Below are 19,161 nucleotides of genomic sequence, written 5' to 3' on the forward strand. Positions count from 1 at the left end.
AATACCCTAGGCATCTTAAAACTGTCATTACATACTGCAGATGTTGAAGAAGTCCGTGCTTGCCTTGAGCCAGAATCAAACAGTCGTCCAGATAAGGATAAATTTGAATTCCTGTTAGTCTGAGAAAAGCTATTACTGGAGCCAGGACTTTTGTGAATACCCTGGGCGCAGTAGACAAGCCAAAGGGCAATGCAGAGAACTGATAATGCAAATTCCCATTCCGAAATCTCAGGAATTTCCTGCAACTGGGCCTGATAGGAATGTGAAGATAGGCCTCTTTGAGATCCAGAGTCACCATCCAGTGATCTTTGCCCAGCATAGGTAACAGCTGTTGCAGTATTAACATCTTGAATTTTGGAATTTCCAGAAAGGTGTTTAGAATGGACAAATCCAGAATTGGTCTCCAAGTATTTCCCTTCTTTGGCACTAAGAAAAGACGGGAATAAAACCCTGTGCCTCTTTCTGCAGAAGGTACTTCCTGTATAGCTCCCAACTGAAGCAGAGAAGAAATTTGTGCCTGTGCTTCCAGTCTTTGCTGATGAGGCACATCTGGCATACCTTTGAAAGGAGGGAATGTGTGAAAACAAAATTTGTAGCCTCGATTTATTATGTCCAATACCCATTTGTCTTGGGTAACCAAATGCCAATTCCTGTTGAAAAGTCCCAGTTTTCCTCCTAGAGGAGCTGCCAGCAAGGCAGATCCGGCAGCTGAAGACACAGGTCATTGGGTCTGTTTCCGAAAGGACTGACCCCTGCCCTCCCCAGCAGAAGGGGTAGAAGAACTCAAAGTCCTAGAAGTAACAGGGCCCTGAGAGGAAGCCCTACCTCTACCTCGCCTCGACCTGCCCCTAGATTGATAATCCGAAGAGGGGAAAGACCATCCCTTAGCAGGCCAATTCCTACTGAACTTAGGGGGCTGAACCTGTAAAAAGTCCTTAATTGTCTGCATAGACTTAGCTTTTTCCTCCATTTTTTTCAAAACTGATTCTACTGGAGGGCCAAAAAGAACATCAGATTGCAGAGGAGCATCCATAATTCGAGCCTTAACATGCTCTGACAAGGTCTGATCTTTAAGCCAGGCATGCCTGCGAACAACTGAACTAGTAGCAGCCACCCTGGAAGAAGCATGTAAAGCATCAAAACCACACTGCAAAGAATGCTTACCAACTTGGTCTGAAGCATGCACTAAATCCTGAAGCTCTTTACATTCAATACCTTCAGCTAAAGCATCAACTTTACATTTCAATTGGCCCAGCAGATAATTTTGATACCTGAGCATATGAAACTGACAATTTAAAGCTCTCATAGCCAAAGTAGAAGAGGTATACAGTTTTTTACCCCACCTATCCAAGGCCCTAGCATCCTTGTCCAGAGGAACTGGATTCTTAACCACAGAAGCCCTAACACCTTTGGGGCCTTGAGTAACAGTTTCTGGATCAGCCCTAGGACTCTTATATAAGTACTTGTGAGCTTCCGGAACCCTGTAGTATCTATCTGGTTTAACCGGGGCAGGAGGCAGAGAATCTGGGTTAAGGGCAGCCTCAGAAAATACATCCTGAACAACATCCAGTACAGGGGGAATAGCCAAGGGCCTATGCTGAGGCAAAAATAAGAATTCTCTCAGCCTTTTACGAGAATCAGAATAATCCTGGCCCTCCCGTTTGAAATGTTCCCTCATGGAATGCAAAGTCTCAGAGAAAGAAAAATCTTCTGGAGGGGACGCAGAGGGAGTAGTGTCCTCAGCCTCCGAATCAGAATAGGGAGGGAAATCCTGAAGTTCTTCCACAGAGGAATCTGACTCATTGGAAGACTGAACCAAACCCTCCAACTCTGTCTCTACCCTGGGCCTCTTCGCAGGGGAGGGCATAGAACCCCTAATTAAAGTAATCAAATCTTCAGCCATCTTTAACATGTGCTTCTTAGGAGCTGGACCCTGGGGACTAGCACCAGCAGGGGCAGACTTAGATTTAGAATGGCTTTTGCTTTGAGAAGGAGGAGGCCTAACTACCCTATGAGGGGAGGGAACCACTGACATCTGAGAAGCACCCTCAGCCTGGCCTAACACAGGAGAAGCCACTTCCTGTAGTAACAAAGGCTCCCCTTGAGACTCAGGTAAACTTTCAGAAGGAGCCGCTGAAGTAGTCAGTGGTTCTACAGAACCGGCGTCCGGAGTGGACGACTCATCCTGTTTGGACCGCAAAGCCTTCTCTTTGCGTTTCTTAGAAGAACCAGGCGTCGGAGAATCCGACGGCATGTTGTAATTACAACGTTTACCAAACACAAGCCTAGCACAGTCCAACCGACGCTTAATAGTACGCTTGTTAAAAGTAGCACAAAAGCGACACCCAACAACGTCATGCTCAGGCCCTAAACAAGGAATACAGAGTGAATGGTAACCCCTATGAGGAATCTGTTTCCCACAAGAAATACAGTTATTAACTTTTTCTGACATCCGTCAATACTGAGGCAAGAAAAAGACAAAAGTGTCCCCAACGGGGTACTTAGCCCAACTTGGCCTCTGGTCTGAAACTCGAAAACCGACAATTCCAGAACGCCAAACGGCACTCGCAAATGCTGCTTCTGCTTAGGACCACGCGGCAAGAAAGACTGAGGTGATGGCGTCGGTCATGCGCATTTGTACTGGCACGTACTGACGTCAGTCTTGGGCGCCGATGACCGACGCCGGTTCTAGCCCTTTGGTATTCGGGCCGATTGTGGACAGCGGAATACCCATATGTAAGGACTGCAGCAATGGGAGATGAAGAACATCCAGACAGCCCCAGGAGCAACATGGCTAATAAAAAGAATTGACAATTATACCTAAATGGGCTACCTTTTCTACCAATACATGTAACCCCATATGAACTGCAGAAGGAGTCAATTCTGGGTACATTGTAAGTGCTCAGAAGAACACTCTTGGCTAACAGCAAATATGGAAACAATATTAATTGTAAATCATTGTTAATCATGTCCTGATTTTGAAATGGGTTCCATTCCCATCAAATTAAAGCACTTGGAGAAATTAAAACCAGAGAAGCAATCATGTGCTTTAAATACCGGGGTGTTTGGCTTGATTAATCCCCTATCTCCCAATGGCATTTTGAAAAACTCAAAGTAAACTCAAGCCCATCCAAAACCTATCTGTTTCTCTCCCTGTCAATCAGCCAGAACAGCTACAGGGACATTTTTTTTTCACAACTTGAATATGGCTTGCCACTATTTGCAATGGACTCAGTAAAAATAAATAAAAAAAAAAAAATAAAAAACAACTGCTCTGCAATCCAGCTCCAATAAATGGCTCTTCATTACCAGTTTCATAAGATATGAGCACCATTTCCTCACAATGTGAAAAAGCCCAATGGCTAATTGTACTAGGCAGTGCTAATATTTTTCTGGGATCTCTGCTTTTTTAAACTTCTACACCAAGACACCACATTTACATTATCTATCAGGTTCATCAAAATCACCAGTCTATAACCCATGAAGCTAGTTCAGACTGGGATCATCACTCCAGTATGCCATCACCAAACTGAACATCTCTGACCGTGGCTACTCTGTCTTCACTCTCATAGTTTGCCCCCTCATAAACTCATCACACAGAAATGACTAGCTAACCCTAAATCCAGCCCACAACTCAAACAGTTTTTACAAATAAAAATAAATGAATTAGGCCATTAATCCATAGGTATAGTGAGAATGGCGTTAATTGAAGGTATTTCCTGTCCTTGGAATCCCATGTTTGTTTAGTGTTTGGTAAAACACACACATACAATAGTATAAGTAAATGCTGCTGCAGCTCTCAGCTGTCACATGCCATTACAGTAAGAACATTTGCACATTTCTATGTGCAGAAAGGAAACCTATAAACATATATATATATATATATATATATATATATATATATATATATATATATATATATATACATATATTAAGTTGTGTATACAATAATTTCAAAAGGGCAATGCCAGATAGGGGGTATACAGCTTTAATTGTAATGGGCTAGCTACAGTGACATCCATGTCATGTGGTACATGTTCTGCATTACTTAGCTGGATTACTTAACTTACACTGAGGCTAGATCACATCTTCTCTGTTTTTACATGTTTTTATTATGCATTAATTTTTATGTGTTGATTTTTATTTCATCTAATTTACAGTCATCAGGGAACCACCCAGTGCATGCCTGAAGTCAGAAACAATGAAGATCAAAAGAACAAAGAGAACACCCTCTGAACACCACAAAATATTAATTTTACTGTCTGCTTTAGCTAATTGTTAATATCTGACGATGTATATACATTTTGTATACATTTTCATACTGCCAGTTCTGTAAAATGTTATATTTTGTGTAAATTTCCATACTGTTAATTCTTTTAACTGTTATATGTTTTTATGGAGCTTTTCTCCCCAAGACTCCACTGAAAATTGACTTTTAATCGCCCAGTGGACCATCCTAGCAAGCAAATGACAATAAATAAATAAATATCGTCTGACTGAATGAGTACTTTATAAACTTCAAGTTTTACCTTAATACTCTATCAAATGAATAATGAATATGTTTGGTAAAAAAGAACAGTCTTGGTGGAGACCCATTTTTATGCTGAAAGTGTTCAAGTAATACTGAAAAGGAATACACGACTGTCCATTCCACAATACATGTACTAAATGCTGTGCAGCGGTGACCTTTGGATTCTGCAGTTTTATGACCTAACATTAGACTTTCTAGAGTACACAGTTCTTTCTTCAGGTTCATGAAACACATGTTGACAGAACTGGTAAGCTTCAATGACTCCTATATTACTACAAGGACAACAGACTAATATGTGTTTCCTTAACTAGAATCAGATTTTTCAGACTATGGTAGCTTATCTTCTACAGGAATGTCCCCTCAGGACAGGACTAAAGCAAGTAAGGTTATATTCATCAGGTCTTAGCCAGATGCTCCACAGTTTGAGCTTATGTCGGTGGAACCACAAAAGACAGAAATACAGAAAGAAAAAGTCCTTCATCTGCTTGTATATATGTAGGTACCAATTCTTGAGATTATTCTGCTATTTTATACTAGTGAATGTATTGCTTGATATAGCAGTGCCTGGTGACATTTCAATTATTCTGTGAGGTACAATGAACACTTGTGGAATGGTGGCCTTATGTGAAGATACATAAATCGGAGAAACAAACTGCCTGATCTGAAACAGTGAAGACATGTTACATGACTTGTGCTTCTCAAAGATTGTCTATAATAACACAGTGTTAACGTCAGGGATACACGTATGTGTAATAGATGTGAAAGCATGTTAAGACAAAGGCCAATGCCTGACTTTGCTTTATGGCATCAAACTAGAGGCTATATGTTCTGGACACTTGAGGATAAAACAACCCAAGGTTCACTCAGGCTAGTAGGATGGCAACTGTACAAACTCAGGAAACCAAAACCTTTACTGATAGTGCCCTGGGAATACCTAGCAATTACTTCATTTTGAGATAAATCTGTTTGACATCTGTGTGAGAACTTTCCTCATGTAACTGGTATGTCAGAGGCATGCGGTGTAACTGGACCCTCTACAAAATGACCACCTTGTAAGGAGTTGTAGCTGAAAAGAGTTGTGTTTTATAAGAGGTCTAAAGCTGAGGCCTACTAGTAGCCATTGATAGTGAGGGTATAACAAATAATATGAGTTCCATTTGGTGTTAATGAGAGGTGCGAGTCTTGAAATGTGATGCATACGTACCTGCAGTGTACTAGCTGTGATAGTCACCAGAGCAAAGGGCATGGCTGCAGAGATATTTGACAGGGCCATTTTCTTTGCCTTTAATTTGTCTTGAATGTTTGCAAAGTTATTCTGGTAAACACTCCACTGACTATGGGGGGATGGAGACAAATTGCTCAGGTGGTTCTCAGTAAGGAAAATGAAGGCAAACCCTTGATTAAAAATATCGTTTATAGCTGGAAAGAGCATTGACCAATTCTGGAACCTGGTGGGCCTGCTTTCTTTTGAACAAGTAGTGCCAGAATCAGTGCTGGGACTGAGTCCATTTCTTTAGATGAGGTCACTAGGGGAAATTAAACAGTTCCATTATGGCAAGGCCATGAGATTGGATAAAGTCAAATTAGAAATACTGAACGGGATGGATATTGTTGAGGTGCTGCATGGATGGCGAGGACAGTACCTCTGGATTATCCAACATGAGCTCCAGTCATAAAGGGTTGTGCTTCTCTACCTGTGCAAGAAATCCTGTGCCATAACACTGGAAAGTAGAGTTTGATTGCCAAGCCTGTGATCCAGGAAGAATCACCAGGGAGTCCTTTGTGACTTAGTAATACAAATCAAATATTAAACGGATTAAATTATGAAAATATAGCTGAACTAGCAGTACTAAAATAAATTAGTGTCAGTGGTATGGTTTATATGATAATGGAGGAAAGTTCACACCAGGGATCATACCAACAGTTCTACTAGATAGGGGCCAAGGGTACTAGCTGCTAGATCAAGGGCCTAGGGAACTAACCAAAGGGGCGGTGAATACCGCACAACGTGGCTGGGCTAGTATATGCCTTTGGGCAGATAGTCCAGTACCTACCTATGAACCTATAAACCTATACAAAATACGACAGCTGACAATAGCTAATCATATTCACATTATGACATGATGGTTAGCATTGAGGAAATACAGGTGTCTGTACTAGGATTTTCCTTCAATCGCTGCACGTGAGTATGATGGTTGATCCACAAAAAGTTGCACAAAGAATAGGTAAGGTTGTCACAAATGGAGGAATGATATAAAATGTGACATTTTAAACTTGATGCAAAACAGTAAAACAATACATCTGTGAAGTTATAACCCGGGAATGAAGTCCATGACTGACATAGAGGTGGTAGTAGCAAAAACATGATACATTTGAAAACAAAGCTTGAACTAGTTTATTTATTTAGTTATTTATTTAGTTATTTATTTATTGAGGTAGTTATTTTATCAGTGTATTTGTTTGTTTAAAGTTTAAGTAAGAACACTGAGAGCACTAGTCTTGCTGGGCAATTTTCAGTCTCAGTCCAAAGTGCAAAACATATGGAATCTATTACTTGGTTTCACTTATTCAGCAAAACAAAACTTTATTCATGAACAAAAGAAAAAAAATGCAGTTATCTGTAGGTGTGACAGAACAGTAAAGAGGTAAACTGAAAAGATGGAATTAACCTGCTTTGTGCTTCTTCTGTAAAATGAAAAATGTGAAATGAATTAAGGATTTTTCTTTGCAGCTGCAGTCAGCTAGGATGTCACATGATTACATCCTGTGGTTCAGATAAACTGTATGCAGTCATGAAAGCAAGGTGATGTTGCTGAAGTCCAGCCAAAAAGACAGTGTGAACTGATAAGTCCAAAAATGATAATCAGTGAGAGGCAACCAGTAGGCTCACGATAATCCAGTCTTGTTAATAAAACATACGCAAATCTTTATTTATGTGCATTTACGTAAATAAAGACTCGAATATGTTTTATTAACAAGACTGGATTATTGTGAGCCTACTGGTTGCCTCTCACTGATCATCATTTTTGGACTTATCATATTTTATTTACAAGACAGCAGAGAGGCATTTGCTCTTGTGGGTGTGTTCGTTCTAACAGTGTGAACTGAGCTGTTTTGTTACCCAGACACCCAGTTGTCTCCAGGCAAAAATATGAGAACTACGTTTTTTATTCTTTTTCTCAAATAAATTGCAAAGATTGGCCTCTCGGGAGACATCCTGAGCATCTGCTAAGTTTGTTTTTTGGACTTAGAAGGCTTACATAAACTGGCAGTCCTATGCTGACCAGTATCCATCTTTATTGTTGAGGACAAGATCAATGTATACTGATTTTTATGAAACATAATTTCTACTATTATTTCTCATTGTTTCCATCTTTTTATATTAAGTGTTGTTCTGATGACATATTAGTTATTAAAGGTCTATTTGACTTTGGAACATTGTGTTGTATGGTTATATACCCAGCCTTACATTAAGTAGCTAATTATTAGGATCATAGGATCATAGGAAGTTACTAGGCTATTGGCCCTGAGGCCCTTATAGGCCTTGCATAGCCTTATAGCCCATGCATAGACAAATCAGCACCTGATACCCCTGTCCAGAAAGGACATGGGTGGAATCCCAGGGATGTATTTTCTATTTCCCATCCAGTTATCCAGGCTGCACTAAAAAAGGGGTAAAGAGGTACTATGCTTGACGTGGAGAGGGATTTTATTCCATAGATGGGAGAGTCTCTGGTACACAAATCTGTCCCGTCAACAAGTTCTATTGATGTCATAGACCAGGTTGAAGCCACATATGTAGGTTACTTGAGTGGAGCTTGACTTGCAGATATGCAGCAGTTCCATCAAGGCAGGGTCCGAGATCATCTTGTATGCCAGACAGAGGTCACCTCTGAGTAGTCTGTATGAAACAGAGTAGAGAGTTAGGACCTTTAGCCTATCTGTGTGTGGTAGATTTTTGAGGCCCTGGATTCTCCTGGTGAGGAACCTCTGTGTTAATTACACTGTATTACACTGTATCTGTTAGTTGTAGGGCTATTGTAGATAGTTCATAGGTTCATAGGTTGGTACAAGGCTATTGACCCTAGGACCTATACAAGCCTAGCCATAACAATTCCCTGGATATTTCTTCCCACAATATTTGCTTCCCCAGACCCCTGTCTAGCAAGCGACTGACATTATCCCCAGGGTGAATTTCCTATCTCCCATTAAATCATCAAGATTCCTTTTGAACAGGGCCAGGAGACACTCTGCTTGACATGTATGGGCAGTCTATTCCAGAATATGGGGAGTCTCTGAGTCAGGAACCTATCCCTCCAGCATGTTTTGTTCATTATGATGACAAGGTTTAGATCCCTGGAGTGTGTGGCTCTGAGGGATTGAGATTTCTTTAAGTGGAGCATGTCCAACAGGTCAGGGTTTGACATGGCCTTGTATGTTAAGCAGAGATCGCCTCTGAGTAGACGATATGCCACAGAGTATAGCTGGAGTTTTTTTAGACAGTCAGCATATGGCATCTGTTTTAGGCCTGTGATTCTTTTAGTGAGGTATTTCTGTGGCTTTTCCATCTGTTGCAGATGTCTTGTGAGGTACATACCAAATGGGACGTTATACTCTATCATGGGTCTAATGAGTGATGAGTACAGTGGGACAATGACCTCCTTTTTTCTGGATGAAAAGCCCTTAGTGATGAGGTGTGCCACATAGAAGGATTTCCTGACATTTGTGGTGATGTGGTTATCGAAGATGAGACCACTGTCCACCTGTGTCCCTACGTCTCTCATCACACTTTCAGTGTTTAGTGTACTGCCACCTATGTGGTAATTTATGGGTACATGGTTTTTCCCAAAGGGGATAAACTAAACATTTCTTGGCATTAAGTTTGAGCCCATGGCTCTGAAGGCCCTTTTGTAGAATATCCACATCATTTGGGGATTCAATAATAGCTCCCAGTTTGCTGTCATCTGAGAACTTTGTTAGCCAGAGTCCCTTAGTGTTGGCCTGAACTTCAGAGAAGTAGATGCCAAACAAGAGCGGTCCCAGGACTGAACCCTGAGGTACTCCACTTGTCACTTGTTTGGAGCTGGATTTGGAGTCGGCTACTTTTACAGTCTGGGTTCTGTCAGTAAGCCAGTTGCAACCCATCAAGTGACGTAGGGATTCATGCCCAGCTTAGTAAGTTTATCTATGATTCCAGAGTGGGAGATGGTGTTGAAGGCCTTGGTGAGGTCCAGATAGACTGTGTGGACCGCCTTACCCTCGTCCACAGCTCTGGAGACTGATTCAAAAAAACCAATCAGGTTCAGGAGACAAGATCAGCCCTTAAGTGGGGTCCAGTGTTTGAAGGTTGCCAATGTCTTTGTTTATAAGTTCCATGATAATGCATTCCATGCCCTTGCAAATCAGGCTCGTCAGACTGATGGGACGGTAGTTCCTGGGATCCAAGGTGGATCACCCCTTGTGGAGTGGGATAACTGTAGTTGTGCACCACTCAGTGGGCATGGAGCCTGAGGTGAGGCTATGATTAAACATGACACTTAAGTGAGGTCCAGTTCATTTTGTAGTTCATGTAGTACACAGCCCAGGATGTCATCTGGTCCCATGGATGCTGTATTCTTAGCTTTGGAGAGTGCAGTTTCTACCTGTGTGGCTGTGATTACTGGAATTTGGCAATCTTTTGATATTGAGATGAGCCCTTTAGGGGGTAAGAGGGGGGTGAAGTTGGCACTAAATCGATCTGCCAGGATATTGGCAATATCCTTGGGATCAGTATATTTAATGCCATTCTGTTGTAGCTAAGAGTTGATTTGAGCATTGCCATTTAGATTCTTTTTTCCCAAATATTTTATTCATTTTCAAAAAGACAAAACATAATTTCTACTATAATACAAATGAAACAAAGACAAACTATATACAATATGTACATATGGCCTATATGAAAAAAAATAAATGGGAATAACTTAGAGTTAGAGAGAGGTAGTTACACATAACAAAAAAAATCAATGTAATTTCTCCAAGTACTAAGAAGATGTGGAGATCTTTAAAGTCTCAATGAGAGAAAAAAAACTTTCTTCCAATGATTGTTGATCCATTTATTAGGGAAGATTCTTGTTTCTTTTACCTTTGTTTCCATATGTATTGTTTCTTCTAGTAGAGTCATAAATTCTTGAAAGTTGGGTTCAGATGAAGTTTTCCATTTTCTTGTAATGCATTTTTTTGCTGTCGCTACATACAAATTCTTTTTGCTCATAACATTTGTTTCAGTTACATTCAGAAAAATCATGGATTTAGTTATTATGAAGGAATCTGAAAAAAATAGCTTGAAGGAAATGTCCAATCCCCTCCCAGAATTTTTTAATTTTGATACACTCAAAAAATATATGAATTCAATCAGCAATACAATTCTGAGAACATCTCCAACAAAACAATTGTTTAGAAGAGTCCATTTTAGCTATCCTATTGGTGGTGTAAAATTCCCTGTGTAAGAATTTCCATGAAAAAATCTTCCAAGCTTGTAGATTGGAAGTTAATTTAATAGAATACAATAAATTAATTTTGTTTTCAGAGGAGAGGTTAATCGGATGACCTTTAGTAATAAAGTTCCACAAGTTTTGTTTTGGATTAACTTTGTAAATGATTACGTTTTTGTAGAGCAATGAGGTTAAATTAGACCAATTATAATTATTATAAACCATTTCTTGGATAATGGAAATTAATTTTGGTACAGAACTAAATGAGGCATAATTGATTATTCTGAATAACTCTTGAGCATGACATAAAATGCTTTGAAGTATAAGCCAATCTGAATTTGGAATATCAAAGGTGTTTATTATTTGTTGTATGTTTAAGACTGATGAGTTCCTAATACGATCTTACCAACAAGTAAAATTTATTTATAATGTTTTCATGTAATTTGTTGGGAAAGTTTTTAGTTATTTTGAAAGGAATTAAGAGTTCCCACCATAATTTAATGTCTAAGTTTGAGTTTATGAAAGATCTAAATGAGCTGAAGATGTAGTTTATGAAGACTGAGTTGGTGGGTTTCGAAATGTTAAATTGTAAATTAAGACATAATATTTTCCAAAATATATTTATTTGATCATTTGAAAGAGTATTTTTTGTGAGTTTATTCTCATTTAAAAAAATAGAAATATGAAGGGATTTCCAGGCTGATGAAATTTTTGGGTCTATCCAGCTGAAAACTATTTTGAATATAGAAGCCTTAATATATGTCTCTAAGTCTGGAAAATTAATTCCTCCCATTTCCCAGGCTCTAATATGGTGAGCATAGGCTATCCTGTTTCTTTTAGGGAACCAGAAAAAATTTAAAAGAATTTTATTTATGTCTTGTAATAGTTTTTTATTAGGTATCATTGGAATGGCTTGAGCTATATAGTTTATTTTTGGTATTAATACCATATTTATGAATTGAAGTCTATCCTCAAACTTTAGGAATACTTTATTCTATTTGTCAGTGAGTAGTTTTATGGTATTTAAGTTTTTTTTTATAGTTTATAGATAGAGTGTTATTAATATTGTCATCAATAATAATTCCTAGGTAATTTATAGAAGATACATATTTTCCCTATTAAATGGACTGGAGTTATGAAAGAATTTTGTTTTTTATTTAAATGCAAATAATTAGATTTAGATTCACTTATACTTAAACCTGAGCTATCAGAGAACCTTTTAGTCTGAAGATCTAACTCTTTAAGAGATTCTTGTGAGACACTCAGAGTTAAAAGTATATCATCCGCAAAGAGCATGATTTTGGAATTAAATTGATCATAAATGTCTATACCTTTAATTTTTGTGTTTTGGTGTAATGTAATATCAAATAATTCTATTGCAAGAGCCAATAAAATAGGCGACAAAGGGCAGCCTTACTTTGTACCTTTGAGTATTTTAATGGGTTCTGAAGTAAAAGGGCCTAGTTTTACATATGCAAGATTATTTTTATATAGATTTTTTATCAAAGTAATGAAATGAGATGAAAAATCAAAGATTTCTAAAGGTTTGAAGAGATAATCCCATTTCAGCATATCAAAAGCTTTTTCAATATCGAGGGCTATTAGAAAAGCTTCTCGATTGTCCCTATTTAAAATGTTGATAAGGGACAGTATTCTTAAAATATTATTGTAAGTGTGCCTATTGTAAATAAAACCAGACTGATCAGAATTTATAATATGTGTTAAGGATTTTTTAATTCTATTTGCAAGAATGGATACAGATATCTTGTAGTCATTATTAAGCAAGGAAATTGGTCTATAGGAACTACATTGTTTTGGATCTTTATTTTCTTTTAAAATAGGAGTGATTAGGGAATATTTCCAAGAGGGAGGAATTAAATTATTGGTTCAAATTACATTTAAGGCTTTATGGAAAATTGAGATGGTTGAGGGAGGGAAAAACTTATATAGTTCCATTATAATTCCATCTATCCCAGGGGCTTTTTTATTTTTGCTTTCTTTAACTTTATCAACTACTTCTTTAAGAGAAATTTGTTTTCAGATCTCAGATTTTAGTTTATCTGTAATTTTATTTATTTTAAGTAAACTTTTGTCTACATCTATATGTTGAAATTGTGCTGAATTATTGAGTTGGTGGTCAGAGTAATGATATTTAAAGGCTTCAAGAATATCACTAATGTCTGATACCATTTTATTATTTCTACCTTCATGAAGTATTATTTGTAATATTGTTATCTGAGGCTTGTCTTTTAACTCTCATTGAAAGATTATGAAGATGTTTGGGCAACATTGAGTGTGAGCTGATTTTTAGTTTTTCTAATGCCAAATTTGTTTTATGAGTTAATATTTCATTGTATTTGTTATTTAAGTCTGTAATTGTTCTCTTTTTTGTTTTTTTGGATGTTGTGAATTATCTTTATTGATAATTATAAGCTTATTTTGAATATTATTACGTTCCAATTCCCATTCTTTAGTCTTATTTTTAAACCAAGCTAGAATTTTACCAAATAAGTAAGCTTCTAGTGTATCCCAGAGAATTGTCAAACATATATCATTTGATTGGTTAGTCAAGAAAGTTTTCAATTTCGTTATCTAACCATGGCTTGAATTGTGGTAGTTTGGTGATGTATGCTGGTATCCTTGTTGTGAAGACCAACCTTTTAAAATCAATTTCCAGTTTTAAAACAAGTGAATTATGATTCAGAAAAGGGCAAGGGATTATAGAAAATTTAATTATTTTCATACTTAAATCTTGAGATACATAAAGTTTATCAATTCTGGTTTGGGTGTCAAATCTATAATCACTATGAGAAAAGGATAGTGAGTTAGGGTCTTTATAACTGTAGGTGTCAATTATATTTAGGTTCTCACACCAGTTTCTTAGAGCTTTTTCTAGAGAAGTAAGACAGAAGTGCTTTTTATTCAAGGTTTCAAAAATGTACAGTTGAAGTCTCTCACTAGAATCAAAATACCCGTATAAACTTTGCTAATTAGTTCTAAATGTTTCCTAACAGTTCCTATCCCTATACCAGTAAACCAGTAGGTGTTAACAAGTGTCCATATTCTATTATGATATCTAATTATTACAATTGAAATAAGACCTTCTTTGTCTTCATACTTATAAATAATTTGGGGAATGATGACGTTATTCCCCCAAAGTAATAAAACTCCTCTTGTTTTTTTCTTGTATGATAAGCAAGATAGATTTATATATTCCAATGGATTCCAATTAAAGTTATCATCTGATTTTAGATGGGATTCTTGAATAAATACAACCTGAATATTATTTAGTTTCAAGTATCTACGGAAATTAGATCTTTTCCTTGGATTGTTTAATCCATTAACATTGAAGGATAGCAAAGTTAAATCCATCAAGTATGGCTTTCTTGTGAGTTAATTGAAGTTTTCATGTTTGGTATTGACTGGATATTAAAGAGTGTAACTTTATCTAGAAAAAAAATGTGTGAAATAGTTAGTTTAGTTCTCCCTAACAAATTGTATAAAGTTTTATTAGAGATAGGCCAATAAAATGAAGATCTGAATACTGAATAAAAAAAACAAGTAAGAGTAACCATATTAATAAAGAGTTTATTGAAAATTTTAACAAACATGAAGTGACATGCACTTCTAATCTGAGTGAACATATAAGTTCAGACAGGTTAACCTTCATGACAAACAAAAAGTGATTAACGACAATAACATGTCTGAGCTCCAGTATGAGTTAATTGGAGATGAAACATTAATTTATATATCCACTTTTGTTGTTAGAATTGAATGAATAGATGAAATTTGTAATACATAAAGGAAATAGATTTGAAACTGATGTAATAGAAGCAGCTTATTCAAAACATTTGTTAATGGGAGCAAATACAAGTTTAAGTAATTGTAAGTGTATAGAACAAAGGAAAATTTCATATCATAAAAACATTAATGCTAAGTTATAAAATATTCAAAGTAGAAAGAAAGTTTAGGTATAATGATTGATGAAATCTATTTAATGATAAATACTGTAACCAAATAAAATAGTCATAGTTTAGTAATAAATAAATAGATGCATAAATAAACATAAATACATACATTTTCCATATTATCTACTTTATCAATGCCTTAACTATTTCAAATTAAAGAATATAGTAGCCATTAACAAAGTTAGTATAATTAAGTTCATTTAGTAGAATTGAAATGAAGTATCTAACAATGACTAAGAAAATCCCTTCTGTCTTTTGAGTTCACTATACTATAAAAAGACTATAATTTTGAACATATTGTGGGAATTAAACTTGTAAACTTTTAATATTTAAATAATATAGCATATAATCAAATTACACATAGTAGACTCAATGAAGCATGCCAGATATAGAAGCATCACATTTACTAAAACACAAATATTTATCCAATTTAATTTCTGGCATGTTTAGATTATAAAATTGCTTCGTGGATAAGCATAACAGAACAAAGTACACTAGATGTAAAGCAACATTATTTCCACTGCATAAAGTGTTTAATTTTTAACTATCAATAGGACAACTGAAGAAATATTGTAAATCAGCAGCCACAGACTTCCTCAATATCAATATGCATTAATACAAGGATAACAAAGTAAGTAATGTACTAGTTCACTAAGTTATGAATAATATTACTTACATTCTTTTTGGGTAGTGATTAACAGCATAGTCAATCCCAAATCAAAATGCTGTATTAGTTCCATTGTACTATACGCAAAAAAAGTCTTAAGTTTTTGAATACATGTAGTCAATACTAGTATTATGAATTTACCCAAATCAAAAAAGATATGAAGTATTTTGTTTATAATTGAAAGTATAAGCATCTTATTCCAGAATTATGGCAATTTATATTCTCTAGGGTTTCATATTGCTACTGAGTTGTTATGCATATCTTTATTATTTGTTGTCATCTAAAAGGTGAATATTCTTAAAACCCATTTCAAATTTGCTAAACACAACCAATAGAGAAATCTGGATCTGAAATTTAACTAAACAGATAGTTTATATTATATGTTTGCAGATTAAAACTAAGAATCAATACTTGCAAGTTCATTTCTGTCTGCTATGCATTTAATCTTGTCTATAGTTTTAAATAAATAAAAAGCAAAATACTAATTTACCTATTAATCATCTGCTATAGTTAATTTAGACTAGCTCCCATCACTTCCTACACTAAATGCATTGTTGTTTCATAGGATGTCTATTGTAAGAAAAACTGTGATCGCTACTGGTGATGTGAATACCACACACACGTCTTGTCTACTACATTAAGATACTGGGTAAAACCTCAGCCAATATTAAAGACTCACCAGCCTTACTTACTTACAAATTAGGCAAATAGCACTGGCTATAGAGAACCTAAACTGATGACATAAAATCTATATATAGAGATGTTACTGAGGTGTATAAATGATATAAATTGAGAACAAAAATCTGTTGTGAAAATAGCTGCATGCAGGATGCTGGAAACTAGCAGCATTACAATAACTTAGTAGGAATTAGCAGCGTTACAATAACTTAGTAGGAATTAGCAGCATTACAATAACTTAGTAGTAACTAGCAGCATTACAATAACTTAGTAGGACACTTCATCTATTAATCTGACAGGATGGGGGACTGAGTTAACATACATGTTCTGAATGTTACCAGTTTATAGCTTTCAAATACAGAATGACATTCATCTTAAGCCACTACTATCATGACAAGTTAAGAGGCTCAACAAAAATCCAAAACAAATTCTGCGTTAGTTGAGAGGTATAGGTAGGAGCAGATCAACTATTTTGAATGGACATCCACACAAGAGTTGAACCGCTAAACTATAAAGTAATAAAATGCCAGAACAGCGACTAGCTACCCTATTTTTTTCACTCATGTGCACCAATTTGAGCAGATTTCTAGCTCTAAAGCTACCATCTCCAAGACAAGGGATATTGGCTGTTTAAATGGAAGAAGCTCTAGGATCGAGTACCCCAAGAACCACTAACAGCCTACCTGTAAGCACCACACACATCCGCATTCAGTCATAGCAAGCCACTACACAACACATAATGTACATCTGCCATCCCTTCACTGCAGGAGATCTGGGCAATCTAAACAGAAAGGGAGGGACACAGACCATCCTCCCTGACTATTGTTCTCAGAAAATGAATAAAAGGAGTAATTTACTAACTTAATCTCACTGCACACTCCTCAACCATCCACATTCCCACAGAAACCAGACAAACTCTTCAGCATGCCAATGTCTCTCCCCCTCAAAACAACCACCCCATGCAACCACCATGTGATCACCACAAGCACTCACTAGTGTATTGGATCCGTTGCCCGGCAATGGCAAAGCACCCAAAATAAGTGTCAAACAATGTAATAGACCACGTAACAACAGATCTGCAATTACATCGAGAGTTCTCCCAAGGCCCAACAAGGAACAAACCTGTTCACATATTTCACCATCCCAGGTAATCACGAAACACAACAATGCAGTAAACTAACCTGTCAAATCCCATAACGGGCACTGTTCATTGCCAATCTTCAAGGAGCTTCAGCTCCCTCCCCACAACATCATTCGTGCAGTTGACAGAAATAACTCTACAAACATGCATCACACAACATAGAGTCTATCCTCGTCAGCAAATATACAGAACCTTCATTATTGTATCTCTAAGTTTACAAACTAGCCTGGCCAAACATACATCCTTAAACTAAACAATGCACGACTCAATAGTAAACAACAGTGTAAATCCATACAGTGCACTCACTGATGTATAACACAAATTGATCTAGACAGGCACCTTCCTAAAAAATGAAACATTTTCTAACCATAGAAGACATTAATATTTAGTAAATAAATAATATGAAAGAAAAAATATCTCAAATAATCAGACTAATTAATCAATCAGAATAGACAAGTGAAGTCAGAGAATGTGAGATGGAAGCTCTCGTCAGTAACAACTATAAAGCTGTATATACTTATGCGGCATAAATGTGTGGGATAGATAGTACATGAGTTATTTTGATAATAGGTGAGGTTAATTTAGTTTAATCTACATATAACTGTGTGTAAACAATTACATTTTTCATATTCCTATATTTAGGATGAGAGCTTCCTTGTTAATTATGTAGATTCTATTTTTGAGGAGAGACAACATTTGTTAGCTCGAGGCTATTTTAAACAAGAGTGACAGTAAACAGTCATAATGGAATGTTAGAATGCTAAAATTGAGTAGAGTAGTAACTAAAGTCTAAATTATAAAATATTGTAATAAATGTATTTAAAAATCAAAAATCATTTCAAATTACGAATTGTATAAAGTATAAATGCATACAGCATACGTTTAATTGCTGCTAATGAAGTAAAAATCAAGGGTGTCACATGAACACGCTATTATAATTATATGGGTTCTTAATAAGTAGCTATATTAAGGACCATTAGAGAAGTCTAAACACATAAAATATAAGATGTAATCTTAGCAAGGTTCAATCAGAAAATGTAAGAAAACATTCTTATAGGTGTATGTTAGGTAAAAATACATACTTTTTTGTATGATTAGAAGTGAAATCAAGTCCTAGTTGATGCTTTGAGAGAAGTAGTGAGTCCAGAGTTTCTAGGATCAGTTTTCAGTTTCTTCTTTCTCGTATCAGTCCAGTTATTTCTCTCAGAGGTTCTTTTTAAAGTGGTGGAAGATGACAAATCCATGTCTTCTGGAATTGCAGTTATGTTGTTGTTTTTGATTAAAGTTATAGCTTCTTTGACATTGTTGAATGTTCTTATGTCATTTGAATAAATGATTCTGATTCTTGCAGGGAAAGCAAGTTGTGCTTTTATTTTATTTTGTTTCAAAAATCTCACAAAAGGCCATTTTTTTTCCTTAGTTCCAAGACTCTTGAAGTATAGTCATTGTCAAATCTAATTTGACTATTATTATATGTCAATGGATGACCTCTCCAGGCAGATTTGAGAACAAGTTCTTTGTCTAAATAAGACAAGAATTTCACAATAATAGATCTAGGAGGCATATTGGAAGAAGGAATAGGTTTCCCTGTAGCTCTGTGTGCTCTTTCTATACCATTTGATAAACCTTCCTTTTGGTTTAATAGGTCTGGAAGCCAAGAGTTAAGAAATAAAATAATGTCCTCACCTTCTGTTTTTTCCTGGAAG

At 36.3% G+C, this 19,161-nt stretch overlaps 1 protein-coding gene across 1 annotated transcript in view; it reads right to left on the reverse strand.

Annotated features, from left to right (window-relative positions):
• Nucleotides 1–19,161, reverse strand: part of LOC122815863 — a 320,691-nt gene that overhangs the window by 9,454 nt on the left and 292,076 nt on the right. The gene's annotated exons all lie outside the window — the stretch shown is intronic.

Source organism: Protopterus annectens, chromosome 1.part1 (genome assembly GCF_019279795.1).
Source record: "Protopterus annectens isolate FY-2018-M chromosome 1.part1, PAN1.0, whole genome shotgun sequence".
Taxonomy (NCBI): domain Eukaryota; kingdom Metazoa; phylum Chordata; order Ceratodontiformes; family Protopteridae; genus Protopterus; species Protopterus annectens.